This window comes from Lontra canadensis, unplaced genomic scaffold (assembly GCF_010015895.1).
Source record: "Lontra canadensis isolate GAN:19392208 unplaced genomic scaffold, GSC_riverotter_1.0 scaffold3, whole genome shotgun sequence".
Classification (NCBI taxonomy): Eukaryota; Metazoa; Chordata; class Mammalia; order Carnivora; family Mustelidae; genus Lontra; species Lontra canadensis.
The window spans coordinates 36,339,773-36,355,131 of record NW_022630997.1 but is presented as its reverse complement, the minus strand read 5'-3'; the positions used below and the strand labels follow the sequence as shown (position 1 = coordinate 36,355,131).

Below are 15,359 nucleotides of genomic sequence, written 5' to 3'. Positions count from 1 at the left end.
TTGATTCTTGCACTCCCTTTCATTAATTCTGGGCCAAAACATGGCCCACGCTAATTAGTCCGTCTTTAATGGAGGCAGTTACTGAATGTCAACACCAGGGTAGGTCACTAAATGCCACTTCTGCTGTTAAAAACCAAAGAAACAGGAGACAGAGCGCACCAAAGGCAACAAGAAACATGGACAGTAAGAACATGAGGGAGGAGGAAGTGCCGCTAATGAATGATAATGAAGAGGCCAAAGTCTATTACAAGCTCTGAAGTTAATAATAATCTTGTTTTCCATTTAATGAGCGTTGGGAGAGTCTTCAGAGGAAAGGTAAGGCCGTGAAGTTAGAAGAAAAATGATATAAGCTAGAGGGAGACTAAGCAAGGGCTTCCTTGTAATTGCGTAAGTTAAAAGAGAATATGATACAAGGCAGATATTATGCTCAAGATTTTTTTAGCCCACTATCTTAGTCTTTTTAAACCATAGAATGTTGGGAAAATTGTTTCAGTTGTGATTGAGTGAATGTGTGCTGTGTGGTCTTTGAGTACTTTGAGTGGTATTTTGGGGTATAATTTGTTTTCATGAATTTGATTAATTTGTCATTTACACTGTTCTTGTTCATGCCTGTTTCCGTATTTACATTTTACAAGCAAAGAAGTGAGGTACAAATATTATGGAGGAAATGTTTGTAAAGTAAATTATTCCTTATAGAAAATATCCTGCACATATGTGTGGTTCCTGATTACTTACTGAAGTTTTATGGTTATGTGTTTTCTATTACTCCCCATAGAATACAGAATCTCTCAGGTGGGAAGAATGCCCAGCATCCCCTACAGTGTACATCCAACAGTGTTCTGTACACAGTATTCTCTCACTAAATGTGTTTGTTTCTGTACTTTGCAATGACCATTTTAATTACAAAAATATTATTTTAATATTTGTCACAATAAGAATTCTCTTACTGAATACCAAATTTGAACTCCAAAATTAGCTCTAAAGATTATAAAAGGATTTCTTGTAAACTATATTTATAGAACTGGTATTGGACTATGTTGATTTAGAGTTTTTCTATATAGTTTAGTTGGTTTGGGATAGGAGAGGACAAACGAAATATCACAAAAAGTAAATCTTTTCACTAATATTTTCCCACAGATTTTCATGACTCATGTCTGATGTAGTGAGACAAAGCTTCTTTGAATGTCTTAGAATTTAAATGGCTGGCTGTGAGGATTTTAACAATATCTGAGATTCTTTTTTTTTTTCTCTTTTAAACAGGTATATAAGCACTAAACTTCGAAATGTGTTTTGAGCCTTTTAATAAATACCATGATAATTCTGCATGTATTTAGAAGAGCCATCTTTTAAAAAGAGTTACCTAGAACATAGTAGTAGCTCAGTAAAAGTTAGTCAGATGGACAGATCTATAGATATCTCCTTCAATTAGCCTAGTAACCTGGATCAAATGTTGTAGTCTCCGCTCTATAAACAAAACGTTCAAATGCCCAGGCAAGGCTTTAAGTGCTCAGATCCTACAAGTTGTCCCTTGCTTTTGAAATGGTCTCACACTAACATGCAAACAAGTCATGATAATCAAGAATTAGTGAAGCAGCATGATGTAGGCTGTGGTAGATTAATTGCATTGTATGGTCCTAATTAATGTTATTGCTGTATTCATCCTTTTTGTTTTGTAACTATCTAATTCTTCCATTCTGAGTTTTCTTCAGCTGACAGAATGTGGTAGAAGTGACGCAATAAGTCTATGTCTATGTCTCAAGAATCTTACATCTTTCTTTTTTTTTTTTTAAAGATTTTATTTATTTATTTGACAGACAGAGATCACAAGTAGGCAGAGAGGCAGGAAGAGAGAGAGGGGGAAGCAGGCTCCCCGCTGAGCAGAGAGCCAGATGCGGGGCTCTATCCCAGGACCCTGGGATCATGACCTGAGCTGAAGGCAGAGGCTTAACCCACTGAGCCACCCAGGTGCCCCTTACATCTTTCTTCTTAGATGATTCTTTTCTTGCTCACTCTAGTCCTTTGTTCACACAATGTGACTATGCCTGGATGCATGGAGAAAACCAAGGTGGCCCAAAGAGAGTCAACTTTCAGAAGCAGAAGCAGTCCTGTCCATACAAGCTCAAGTTTAGGAAACAACCTAAAACCAGAAACTCCCAGATCAGTCTAGTCACAATTTGCAAGTGACAAAATTGTCTGCTAGAAGAATGGTCATTTAAGCTTCAAATGTGGCAGGTTGTTATACAGCAGTAGCTAAGTAGTACATGAGTTTAAGAGCTGTGGGCCCCAGATATGTTTGTTGATCTAAAAATTTATTTCCTTATATAGAAATACACTATCCTCATCAATTATTGTGAGACTTAAATTTGTGCTTGGTGCATTGTCCTGGATGCACTTAATAAATAGCAATTGCTATACCTGCTGCTATTCCCACTACTATTATTGCTACTATCATGTTACTGTTATGTTTCATGTTACTATTATGTTACTGTTATGTTACACTACTATAATGTTACATATTACTACTATCATGTTCTATTACTGAACCAAGAGATCTAGTAAAATACAGGTATTTTAATATCCTATAGAAACATGAAGAATGTGGGAACATAACTGTCCTTTTATATGTTGCAGAAGACTAAACAGAGGTGGTTAGATATGAGCTGAGTCTTAAAAGGTCTTTAAGGTGTGAAGAGGTGTTAAAAAATACTAGCAAAATGATAGTCTATATCAATAAGGGAGACAAAAATAACTGAATTTGTATAATGTTTCAGTTGACAAAGGATTTGCAGAAACAATAGTTTATTTCATCTTCCTTTCACAGCAGAAAAATTTATCTTTATTATAGGATTTCAAAATGAACATTCTAACCTTACGTGAGTTATTTGAGGCCATTCAATTTGAACATGATGGAGCTAGACTCAAACCCAGGCCTTTTAACTCCAACAAAATTCTCTTTCCTGTGTATCATGATGCTTGTTCTTATACCGTGATATTTCCATAAATAAGCTATAGATATTGAAAGCTTATAAAGAAAGTATTTAAATAAGATTCTCAGCATGCTTATGAAAATAGATCTTTTAATTCAGGATATACTTAATCCCTCTTTAGATTTTTCAGACTATTTGGAAGTTAAGCAGAGAAGATGTCACTGTAATTAGATTATTGGTGAGAATTTATGTTTTCCACATTCATTTTGTGTAGAGTGTGAGTGTGGGAGAGAGGGAGGGAGACAGAGGAGAAGAGGGGGGAAGAGAGAGAGAATATATCTCATAATAACAGCAGTCTTTTGTCATTTCCAACTCCAAGAAACAAATTGCTTAAAATAATGTGAGTTTAGTACGATTAGAGTGTTATTTTCTTTAATTGAGAATATGGAAGGATTTGAATTACTTTGTTTGAATTGCTTATAAAGGCCCATAGAAAGACTTAATTTCATTTTTTGACATCTAGGAATACCTTTCTGGTATGTAGCAAAAGCCTATCTCTTAATGGTTTGGGACATATCCTATGACACAAAGCTGAATAAAAGGGTATATGTAGCCCATATGTAGCCCATTTAAGCCACATGGAATCACATCACAAAGTCAAGTTTCTGATGTCAGCAATTTCATTGTAAATCACATTTAATGTGACTTTCTAGTTAAAAAAAAATGCCATTTTACAAGTCATTTCTTGGTTGTCCGCCTTCAGGTCAAGGCGGCTCTGATGGAGTGATAAATTTTGATGGAACTTTGGCTTATTAACAGCCTCCAAATTATGTTGATAATTGTCCCAGGTTTATGGAGATAACTATGTCATTATGTTTTACTGAGTCTCCAGTATAACCCACTAAGATCGAGACCAGAGAGCTGTCGCTAACCCTGCCACATGATATGTAGCTGGGTTGACAAAGCACCGTGTTCTCTGTGGTTTGTAAAAAAAAAAGCACCAAATCTTGTAGGGCGAATTCCATAGCATTGCGTTTCTGCATCCCAGATATTGCTTCTGAGTTCAGTCCCATATATCCAATGGTCTACTCCTCAGAAGGCTCATATTCTCTGCAATTTGGGCATGAGCTAACTGAGTTCCTTCCTTTTGATAACAAAAAGATCACTCAAAAGAAAAATGAGCCCAGAATTTGATTAGCCATTTCACTATGTAGGGCATTCAAATGGCCATTAATCATATGGGAAATGTGTTCATCCTCACTTGTTAATCAGGGAAATACAAATTTAAACCATAGTGAGATGCTACTATATATCAACCAAGCTGCCTGAGACTAAAAAGAATGATGATATTAAGTGTTGGTAAGGATATAGAGCTATGAGAACTCTCATATATTTGTGGTAGGAGGGTAAATTGTTGCAACCACTTTGAAAAAGTGTTTACAGTTTACTGCTTTAGCTGAAGGTGTACATATCTATAACTCAACAATTTTGTTTCCAATAGAAATGTGTGCGTATGTGCAAAAAGATGCTTGCAGAAGAATGTTCATAGCAGTACTCTTCTAATAGTTCCAAACTAAAAGTTATTTAAATATCCTTCAACGGTATATAATGTGTTCTATTCATACAATGGAACACCATGCAGTGATGTAAAAGAACAAAGTGTTATTATATACAGTAGTATAGTATGAATATACACACATAATGTGTGAAAGAAGCCAAACACAAAAGAAATTCTTAATCAATAATTTATATCAATCACAAATGGGAAAAAACAAACTATTGGAAGAGAAATTAGTACTCTGTTATATTTTAAAAAAGTAGAGGTAGTGCTTAGGAGGAAACACTGGGGTACTATCAATATTCTATTTTTTTGAACTTTGGTGGTGGCTGCACAAGTGTTTGCTTTCTAAATTCATGTTTAGTTTCAACACAACTAAAATGGAAGAATATAATTCAGTTAGTATTACACTTTACAATTCACTTTCTGTCACACTGTTTCACATTTAAGCACAAATGAATCTCCAAGTGGTCACATAGTTTGGCCTAATTAACTAATTAAAATTGTTTCATCACTTTTACAATCACTGTTATCATTTATTTCAAATCTACTGCTTAAACATAGGGATAGTCAGTATCACATGTGGAGATTCAAACTGCACCCAAAACAAGTTGGTACGATTGGAAACCGTTATCATATTAGTTTGCTAGGGCAGGCACAACAAAATACCTCACAGTCGAGAGGAGCCTAAGGAGACTTAACAATTACATGTAGTGTGGTATCTTGGATGGCATCCTGAAACACAAAGGACATTAGGTGAAACAGAGGAAATTTATATTAAATATGGACTTTACTTAATAATAGTGTATCAATACTGACTTATGAATTGTAACAAATGTATCATATAAATGTAAGATATTAGTAACAATGAAAATGATGTGAAGCATGCACAGTATCTTCATATTTGTTCTGTAATCATACAGCTGTTCTAAAAGAGATGTATTAAAAAATAAAATAGGAGACTTATGCCATAACCTAGAAATTATTACATTAAATGTAAATGGCCTAAATCTAAATCTGCCAATTATAAGACATAGATCAATGGAATCATGAAAACCACGATCCAACTATATGTTTTGTAAAAGAAATTCACATCAAATATTACAATATAGGTTGGTTGAAGTAAGTGGATGAAATAGATATACCTTGAAAACACTAATAAAAAGAAAGCAGGATTGACTATATTAATATCAGATAAAGTAGATTTCAGAGAAGATAAAATAATCTGAGACAAAGAAGGATACTATTTAATGATAAAAGGGTAAATCTATCAGGAAGACATAACAATCCTTAATACGTATTCACCTAATATCAAGGCTACAAAACATATAAAGTAAAAAGTGATAAGACTGAAAGGAGAAATAGACAAATCAACAATTACAGTTGGAGATGATAATACCTCTCATTCAATAATTGATAAGACAACTGGACAGAAAATAAGCAAGGGCATAGAAGAACTCAATCCCAGTCTCAACACCAGCCCTAATCGTCAGGGTCTAATTGACATTTATAGAATACTCCACCCAATTCCTACAGGACATATACCATATCCTGGGCCATATAATAACCATCAACAAATTTGAAACAGTTACAGCATACAGAATGTGTTCTTTGATCACGATGGAATCAAACCTGAAATCAATTACAGGAAGATAATAGGAAAATATTCAAGCACTTACAAACTAAATAACACACTATGTAATAAGCCATAAGTCAAAGGGGAAGCCTTAAGGAAATAAAAAATATATACTGGAATGAGTGAAATTGAAATGACTACAAAAGACTGAAAGAAAAAAAGATGATGCAAAGTACCACTAGTGAGGGGTATCACTATGGACTGAAGACATGGAAAGGAGAATAAGGAAATACTATGAACATTTATGAATATCTCTATATGCATCAATTTAACAACTTTGATAAAATGGACCAAGCCCTTGAAAAACAAAAACTACTATAACATTATATATGAAATAGATAATTTGAATAGCTCTATAACTATTATGGAAATCAAATTCATAATTAGAGAAAGACTACCACCACTGGCAACATCTCCAGGCTCAGGTAGTTTCACAGTAGTGTTTTACAAAATAGTGAAAAAAGAATAACACCAATTCTATAGCATATTTTCTAGAAATAAACACTCTCTAATTCACCTTATGAGGCCAAAATAATATATCAAAACAGACCACATGAAAAAAAGAAACTGTACTCTCTCTGTCAAATAAATAGGTAAAATTTATTTATTAAAAAAAAGAAACTACAGATCAATATCCCTTATGAAAAGTGGGGCAAAAGTCCATAACAAAACATTAGAAATACAATTTAGCAATCTATACACCATCACAAAGTGTGTTTTATTCTAGGGATACCAGGTTATTTGAATGTTCTAAAATGGGGCACCTGGGTGGCTCCGTGGGTTAAAGCCTCTGCCTTTGGCTCAGGTCATGATCCCAGGGTCCTGGGATCAAGCCCTGCATCGGGCTCTCTGCTCAGCAGGGAGCCTGCTTCTCTCTCTCTCTCTCTCTCTCTGCGCCTGCCTCTCTGCCTACTTGTAATCTCTCTCTCTGTGTCAAATGAATAAATAAAATCTTTAAAAAATAAAAAATAAATGTTCTAAAATACTGAAATCCACTATATTAACAGGCCAAAGAAGAAAAATAACATGACCTTATAAATCAATGCAGAAAGAGCATTTGACAAAACTCAACACTCATTCAGGATAAAAACTCTTAGAAAACTAGGAGCAAAGGTCAACTTACTGAACTTGATAACATAGCCACAAAAAAACCTTACAGCTGAGATCATAGCTTATAGTGAAAGACTGAATGTTTTCCTCCTAAGATCAGGAACAACAACAACAAAAAAGACATAAATATCTCTTCTTACCATAACAGTGGTATACCGGAAGTTCTAGCCAGCACAATAAAGCAAGAAAAGAAAACAAATGACATGCAAATTGGAAAGAAAATAATAAAATTGTCCCTATTTGCAGATGGGATGAATATAGAAAATTGCATCAACAATACTCTTTTAGGACCAATAGATTATCTGTATTACTCTATTTTTATATTCTAGTAATGAACATTTTGAAACTAAAATTAAAATACCATTTAATCACCAAACAATCCCCCAAGAAACAAAAAAATACCATGACTTAGGTGAAAATATAACAAAATATGTATAGGACCTTCATGCCACAAACTACAAAATGCGTTTTAAAGAAAGGGGGAAAAAACCCTAAATAAATAGAGAGACATACTGTGTTCATGGATTGGAACAATTGACACAATAAAGACGTCAATTCTCTGCAAATTGATACACAGTTTTACTGCAACATTCTCTTGTATTATTTCAGATGGGTTAAAGAACATGAAGGCAACTTCCTGCCTTATTTCCATGAACCTAAATTTTAGCATCTAATGCTACACGTGCTTATGAAGAAGAGGACAAAGTACTCTGTAACCCAATCTGTAAATTTTTCCAAAAGCAAAAGAATTGGGAGATAATGAGAGTCTTCTCAATAGAGTCCTTCAAGCTGAGACAGGAAACCACTTGGTGAGGGGATTGTGGCTGTGTTTAGACTGGTCTTGCCAATGTTTCTGGGATCCCTGAGTCAATAAACTAAAAATCATCACCATTATCATGATAGCCTCTACTCACTGTGGCACATAAATGTGCTAATCATGAACCCCATAAGACTAAGAAAGTTTACATCAACTGTCCAGATTCACAGATTATAAATAGTATCAGTAGCACTCAGACTCAGGTTTCATTGAATTCAAAGCCGCTGACCAGTGAAAATTATTAGAAGTACCTTAGCATTTATTTTTATCTAATATATTTTTCCTTTTCATTTCTATCATATATTGTATAATTCATTAACATTAACCAATAGTGTGTGTATATACACATATACATCACTAATTAATAATTAGATAGGGAAAGGGAACTTTTTAAAGTTTTCCTTCACCGACACATATAAAATCTGGGAAGTCACTATAAATTACACTCTCCTGCCTTCCCCATACTAGATTCTATGTTTTTTATATAACTCAGCTATGTATATGACCCATCAACACCCCGGTGATGAATAATAATTCTGATGGGCAAGTGTCTTTAAGTAAGAAAACTAGAAGTATTGATTAAATGGCTTTACATTTCTTTTTTCAAAATGTGTCTGTTCACATGTAATGGAACAATTCCCTGCAACCCACATTTGAGGCCCGTCCATATTGTCTTTTCCTACCTGAATCCTTTTCTCTAATATTTGGTATGATTGACAGTGGGGGTAGGGCCCATACTCAAAACAACATACTGCTTTGGCATCTCTCCTATGAATTCCTGAGGCAATGAAAGTCAGAAAAACATTGTCAGGCTAGGGTCATAATAAAAGGCCCTATTGAATGCTGTTCTCCTGAGCCTGTAAATTCAGTGAAGTTTATTGTTCTGATCTTGAGTCCACAGATTATGCTGTGTGATTTAAGGCACTAAAGAAGCAGTCAGTTTGAGCAGCAGTAAAATTTCTGCAGAATAAACAAACTCATAAACTGGCACTCTACGACCTTCTCACACTGCACTATTTTCCCTGGGTTGTTTCACTCCAGCGTTATAGTGTTAAAATGATGCAAAGTATAGACTTTAATGTCTAGGACTTAAAAAGACAGGATTCACATTTAGACAATGCATATCAAATACCTCCTGATCTGAAATTTTCCCTAAAAATGTTTTAATGATTTAGCACTTTCTCTGATAACAAACATAATTGTCCTGTCATTTATTCTGTGGTTTGGGCAGATCTATATAGTCTGTGAGAAAATGCATTCCATGCAAGATGACTCCTAGTGGCCTGCATTTTTCTTGGCCATTGTTGCAATTAGTTGAAAATGATGAGAAATTTCCTGACTGAAGGTAAGAAAGTCTGGGATAGATGAGGCACAATAATTTGTAATTTGTGTGTGTCTACCTTAGCAGCTCTTCCTAACACTTCCTTCCTTTTAAGTGGCTACCATGGCTCTTTATAACTCAGGATTTCTGTAAGTCTTTCTAGGCTTTTATAAAAGCCAAAACTATTTGGAACAAGTAGTAGGTGTCCCAGGAAGGGTTAGGATTAAAAGAAAGTGACTTGAGAGGAATGAGGAAGAGAAGAGTCTTCCTGCCCAGCTTGGAAGGAACATGAGGAACAAAGAAGTGTGCCAGCATCTTGATCGTGCACCAAGTGTCTGGTGGTTGGCTTGAAGAAGATCAAACTTATTATGCTTAGAGTCCAAGCATTCACAGCCCAGCCCAAGAGTATGGTCCCCAAATGTATTGAAGGAGAACCAGAGTTACTGGACCTGAAGAGACCCTACGAGCGTAGGGATGATGGATATACTGCTGACGCCCAATGAGGAGAGAAGGCATACCCAATGCCTTTAAACTATATAAGATATTGTGCCTTGAGCATGGTAAGGTTGGGAGCTGAAACTTATTGGAATCGATTTCTCTGAATCATTATGTTTGGTTGCATGCCAGAATTTCCAACTTGTTATTTGCATCAACTATAAGACATTAATTCTTATGCCTATAAGATCTGCAACAAGAGCTATCTACCTAGAGACATTCACTTCTATGATATTAATTTCCAAATATTTTGTGAAATGTCTTTTCTGTTACACCTTAGGTTATCACTTACGATATGGTTTATTGTCAGTTTGAACAGATTCTGTGGTGTCCTTTTGATGTTGTTTGCATTATGTACTTGTGTATATTGCCTGATTTTAATATTATGTATATCTGCCTCTTAAGGGGGAGTATTATGGTTTAAGCTATACTGTTTATTTCACTTTCCAATGCTCAAAATAAGAGACATAGGGAGCAGCATGAGGCAGCAGCTCACATTAACATATATTAACTGAAACTGAAAAGAGTGAAAAAATTAAGACCAAATGCCAGGTCTGCTTTTCTTTGATTACCCAGTGCATATGTGTTATAGTGGGTGTATTGTTTCATCAAAACTGAGACACCGTTGATTGTACAATCATTATTTTGTGTTTTAATAGGGAAGAAAACATGCTACCAATTGAAGGACACAATACTTTCTTATCACTTAGAATGTTTATTTTCTACTTATTGAAAGAATTAAGTGTATGCTTTTATTGTGTATCTCTCTTGGACATGCATGGGAAAGAAAGTAAAAGTGAAATGAATCAATTAAAGTGTTGCTGAAGCTTCTTTCCCTCTGGAGTCTGATTTTCCTGAATTGCCTTCCAATTTAAGGTCATCAAGCCCCATATTATCCAAATATGGATTAAGTCATCAAGAGCATTAATGAGGCAACAATTGTTTAGAGAGCACACCACTCTTTAGAGTTCTCTCCCAAGATGTTGCTGTCCATTCTGTGAGTTTTGATGCTGACACTTTTCATGTTTGTACATGCTGAAGAAATGAAATTGTAATGACACCCTCCCTACAACAATCTTTTTTTTAAGGTTTTTACAAAGATTTTTAAGATTAAAGATCTTTAAGATTTTTATTTATTTATTTGAAAGAGAGTGAGAGAGAAAGAGAGAAAGGGAGAGAGAACAGGAGTTGCAGGAGGCATGGGAGGAGCAGAGGGAGAAGCAGACTCCCCACTGAGCACAGAGCCCGATGTGGGGCTTGATCCCAGGACTCCAGGATCATTATCCCAGCTAAGGCAGTCACCTAACCAACTAAGCCAGCCAGGTGCCCCTACCTACAACAATATTAAGGTGCCATAAATTATAACAGACACTCCATCTTCAATATATTAAATTATTAAAAAGAATATGTGCCTTAGCAATGAAACATGGAAATAATAGTCTGTATAATTTCTTATAAAATAGATTCATAATACAGGAAAATTATTTTACAGGATTAAAAGGGAAGACCTTTTACATAGCTATCTTCTTACATTGTTATTTTCAAAACAAAAATACTAAGATTCTTCTTTAAAGCTTTCAGAAAGGTATAGCCCACCAACTATGCTGAGATGATTTACTGCTATGATCGTTTGGTCAACAAGATTCCTGTTCACATTGCGAGATCACTATTTAACATTCTCCCATGTCCTTCTGTTGAACAAAACATCCCAACAGATAATTCGAAAATAGAAGACATTGAACAAAATTAATTAGTCTGAAAAATTAATTCTGAATATTGAATATTTTTCTTAAGTAATATTACTTTTTTCAATATACAGAATGGCAAGATTTGGAAATACCATAGCATTTTGAATGCTCTGCAATCTGTATAAAATTGCTTCTTCTTAATTTTTGTTCTAGCTGTCTTGGAGTGGAATTCGAACATTCAGATCATGCCCCACAAGGAAAATGTTTCTGGGCACACATCCTCAACCTAGGTATGTTTATTTACGTGTGTTATATGCATATGTTACTATACTAATCTATTATCTGCATTTAAACTATACACAAAAACAATGATATATGGGATGTGATGAGAAGTAAAAACTAATAAAAAAAGTTTTAATATATTCCTGTTGGATCCCCCCAGAGGGTTATCTTGCACACTGATTGTGAGCACCACCTTCCTAAACTGTCAAAATATGATCAATCTGACGAGCGTTCTTTTTTTTTAAATCAGGGAAAATATAACTTACTTTCCCAGTTTGTGGGTTGGTTTGTTTGTTTGTTACTAGTTTCTTAATGCTAGAGAGCTAATTTGTTTCTGCAAGTGAGTCTTTGATTACCAGAATGTAACTTCCTCGTGTAGCAAAAGTTTAGTCTTAGGAAAAGTTCCCTGTGTAGTTAATTCTTATAAATTGAGTCCTGCTCCCCACTGACTTCATAAAATGGAAAATTTGTTTCTCTTGGGGCAGAGGGGAAACACAGCCCTTTAGATGTAATAAAATCACACTAAAGTGTAGAGAAAATCTTTGAAAAGCTCATGTTTAAAAGAAAATCATTACTTTTATGTTCAAATAATGTTACTCAAAATGAGATCAAATCTTGATTGCAAAACAGTAAAGCTTCCACCCTGCTTTTTAAAATTCCTGATACAATACTAAAAGATTGAAAGGAGGAAAAAAATAGTGAAGAAATCACCTACATTAATTAAATGAAAAATTTCCTTCCTATTTCCTTTTTTCCATTTTTCTCTCATAGCCCAGTCCAAACTCTGGCTATTGAATATTTACGCATGAAAATTACAGTAAAAAGGATCAATATTACAAATAATATAATCAGCTTATGTGTATAATGTTGAATATTTTGTCAAGTTACCCATTATATAAGTAAAACCCTTCCTTTTATTTATGAAGGCAGATTCCTTGGAGTGAGGATAGAATGTGTCTCTCAGGATTCCTCATTAAAAGAGCAAAGGAGGTAGAGGTGTATATTTCCTGTGTTTGAATATTCATTTGATTTCTAAGTGTTGGCTATATAGTCAATATAAGTGTATCAATATCTGCTTAAAGCTTCAGGAGAGAATATTATAAATTAAATAATCAGATCAAAGGGACACATTTTTAACTTGAAACATGTGCTGACAGTGTATGAGTGTCTATCTCTGAAAGTACCCACTAATATTGATAATCATCAATTATATTAACTTTTGTCAGTGAGGTGAAAAACAAGTCTTCCCATTTGCTTTTGTAATACTTGTTAGCTATATATTAAACATTTTATATCATATTAATTTTTTGTGCCTAAATTCTTGTATTTTTTGCCCATTTTTGCTTATAAAAGCATTGTATATTTTTCATTTAACCAAGTATCTGTACATCTTATTAGCACTTTATATTATTTTTGTAAGTAAACACGTGTACCTTGATAAAGTTTTTTATTTTTGTGCAATTGTTCTCTTTTCTGGCGATATGCTGGAAAAGCAAACTGGATCCCTTTCAATTATAAATTGGAAAAATGGCAGATTTAAATATAATGCATACTGCACCTCATTAAAAAAAAAGGAAATGAAGTACCATTTTGAGAAACAAAGAAGGACCTGAAAACTAGAGCATTAAGCCAATTGACTGAGGTTATATTGGCATGGTAGGTGATTATCCAACCCTAAATTAGACCCTAAGAAGAGAATCAGACTTGGATTTCCACACAGGAGCAGAAGCTAGGACATGGAACTTGAGGTTAGAAGGAGTTGAGACTAAGATTCCCATGTAAAGGCAGGACAGCTGGAGGATATACTTATAGGGAAAGGAGAAAAGAATTCTTGGCAGGATAGTCCTTTGAGAAACAAAATCCTTTCTGTATTAGAAAGTTAAAAAAAAAATTCCATGAGAAATCAAAGCCCTGAGCCTGTGCTCAATTTATGCAACCCCACCTGGTGCTGTAGGAATTCCCAAACTAGGAGCTTCAGTTGGACTCCAACTGATAATGACCCTAAAGCCTAAGAGAAGTCAATGTTCTAGAAGTCAGAAACACAAGCTGGAAAAGTTGAGCTGCCCAATTTCCAAATCAGCAAAGGAAGAAAAAATAAAGGAAGAAGCCAAGAAAATGTATGTTAAATAAAAAGCATAAAATAAAATAGTGCAAATAAATCATGTGTGTAAGTAATTAACATAAATATCAACCTCTCACAGTCAGTAGTAAAGAGACAGAGGTCCTACGATTAGACTAAGATAACAACAAAATCCAGTGACAGACTACTTTACAACTAAAATATAGTGATCCAGATTTAGGGTCGGGGGGAAGTTGGAATAAAGATCTAAATCTGGGTTCAGCAAGGTAGTAGAATAACATAACTTAAAAATACTTTCACTCTAAACACTTTATATCCTGGGCAAAGTTACATTATTTGGTGCCTCTCAGGGGACAGAAAACAATATACATGAATGTCAGAAAATAGTAAGTAACTTAAAGCCATAAGGACAAAAACCAATGTTCAAAGTTTGGCTGTTCTGGTGGTAGTTTGGGGGAAGTTAATAGTGTGGTCATGCTAGTTTGGGGACCCATGAATATATAATGCCCAGGAGGATGAGAAGATGAAATTTGGCTCTTGAAAACAGGGAGACAGATCTGAGGCCATCTGTGATAAACTGGAAATTTCAAGGGATTGCATGCATGCAAGCATGTCATGTTCAAGGATCAATAAGATGATCAGTGTAGCTGAAAGGGAATGCCCAATGGGAAGGGTGGTAGGAGATGAAGTCTGAGAGGAAGAGGGGGATGGTGACACATGGCTGTTGTGGCTCAGTGGATAGTCTTTGGCTTTTACTCTGTGTAGTGAGGTGGGGATAAATTAATGAGTTTTGAGTTGGAATGCAACTCGGTATAGCTTTTCTAGATAAAGAGAATCATCTATGGAAGGGCAATGGAAGAAGCAGGAAATCCGCTATGAAACTATTGAAATTATAATCTAGGCAGGAGATGGTGTCTTTTTCTTTTTTAAGATTGTATTTATTTATTTGATGGACAGAGAGAGATCACAAGTAGGCAGAGCAGCAGGGAGACTTGAAGGGGAAGCTGGCTCCTTGCTGAGCAGAAAGCCTGATGTGGGGCTCGATCCCAGGACCCTGAGATCATGACCTGAGCCGAAGGTAGAGGCTTAACCCACCGAGTCACCCAGGTGCCCCAGGAGATGGTGTCTTGATAGTCCTGGGGTGGTCAAGATTTACACAATTCTGGATATATTTATGTTTGTAGCTGATCAGATTTGTTTATGACTTGGTTGAGAAAAATATAGGAGTCACGGATTATTCTCAGGGCTTTGACTCTGGCGTCTGAGAGGATGGATTTGTTTCTTTGGAATGAGATCGAGAGCAGGGAAAAAAGCAGGGTGCTGGGGGAAATTCAGATGTTTGGTGTTATGTACTTTAAAGATGAGATGCTAGTTAAGCATCTCAGTGGAAAATACAAGTTGCCACTTGGATATTCAAATGTAGTGTGGGAGAGAGTTTGGGACTG

The 15,359-nt window shown here is 35.2% G+C and overlaps 1 long non-coding RNA gene across 1 annotated transcript; it reads left to right on the top strand.

Annotated features, from left to right (window-relative positions):
- Positions 1-295: 295 nt before the first annotated feature.
- Positions 296-14,887, top strand: LOC116879577. Its single transcript, XR_004385061.1, has 3 exons — positions 296-315; positions 11,766-11,842; positions 14,872-14,887. It is a non-coding gene; the product is annotated as an uncharacterized LOC116879577 (long non-coding RNA).
- Positions 14,888-15,359: the final 472 nt, after the last annotated feature.